General features: G+C 38.9%; 1 long non-coding RNA gene across 1 annotated transcript in view; it reads left to right on the top strand.

Moving 5' to 3' along the window:
- The first annotated feature begins 172 nt into the window (after positions 1-172).
- The window catches only part of LOC128250117 (uncharacterized), a 140,652-nt gene continuing 139,562 nt past the window's right edge, over positions 173-1,262 (top strand). The window contains exon 1 of the long non-coding RNA XR_008266239.1: positions 173-781. This is a non-coding gene — a long non-coding RNA (uncharacterized LOC128250117). The remainder of the gene's footprint in view (positions 782-1,262) is intronic.

Below are 1,262 nucleotides of genomic sequence, written 5' to 3'. Positions count from 1 at the left end.
GTGTGTGTGTGTGTGTGATGTGTGTGATGTGTGTGTGTATATGTGTGTGTGTGTGTGAGTGAGTGTAAAATGTGTAGAAGAATTGGATTTAAGCATCTGTCATCAAGTTTAAATATTAGAATATTATAATTATGACATCATAATATCGATGACGTTTACCCAGAAATTTTGTTTCGGCAGAAATTTTGAAGCAGAAACATATACTTCAATCTTAGTCCATCCATACAGTGTATTTCATTGTTCGTCTTTGTGTGACGGCTGTTAGCATGTAACATTGAATAGCAATTACAATGATGAACACAAAACACTGGTTACTCAACTGGTTCGTCCGTCGTTGTCGACGATGACCTAGGATATCACATACGAGAAGAAAGATGGGTCACGGTGCCTCTTGCTGTGGTCGATCAGGCCGATACGTGCTCGGAAGATTCTGCCGCAGGTTGGGCACCGGTGGTCTGCTGGGAATGAAGGCAAGGAGTTGGATCTGGTCTTGCGCTGCTCACAAATTTTCTTTGTGATTCTGTGATCCTAGTCCTAGGAGATGGCATTTCTGTTGCTGCAGCTACGCCAGGAAGTGCAGACCTGTGCTTATATTTTCCAGGTGTTGGGGTTGATTTAAAATCACATCAGTGACGCTTTGAGTGAATGTTTCAAGCGCTTTTTCTGCCCACCTTCTCTGCGCTTGCCTTCTGCCAATTCACTGTAAAACAGTCTTTTGGGTGGTCGTGTGCCAAGCATTCGAACAAGTACATATGTCAACAGAATATAGCTATAAAAAACGGTGAGTATTTTAATAAATTTTAAGTTTTTTACTATTAGAATGTTTCAGCATCTTTTTTTCAGACGTTTCTACAATAATGAAAAATTGATTCTTCATGAGATGTTCGATAGATTGTGTATATCATTATTGTTATTAATATATTACCACAAACACATTCGGTTATAAGTGTGTATGTATTTGAGTCTGCTTGTATGTATGTGCTTGTGAGTGTGTTTATGCTTGTGGTGTGTATATGTCTGCCTTTTTTACTCGTTTTCTCTCTCATCCTACATCTCTCTGTCGCTCTCATTTTTGTCTATAACACATACACACAGAACTAGACGCTTTAATTTCTGTGAATCTCTGTCTTTATATATATGTGTGTATGTATGTGTGTGCGTGTGTGTGTGTGTGTGATGGTGTGTATGATGGGGTGTGTACAATATACACACATTCACACATACAAATCTTACGAATAGGCATAAAGATGTGCAAGAATCTG

The sequence above is a fragment of the Octopus bimaculoides genome, chromosome 19 (assembly GCF_001194135.2).
Source record: "Octopus bimaculoides isolate UCB-OBI-ISO-001 chromosome 19, ASM119413v2, whole genome shotgun sequence".
Taxonomy (NCBI): domain Eukaryota; kingdom Metazoa; phylum Mollusca; class Cephalopoda; order Octopoda; family Octopodidae; genus Octopus; species Octopus bimaculoides.
The sequence above is the reverse complement of the archived record's forward strand: the minus strand, read 5'-3'. Positions and strand labels throughout refer to the sequence as shown.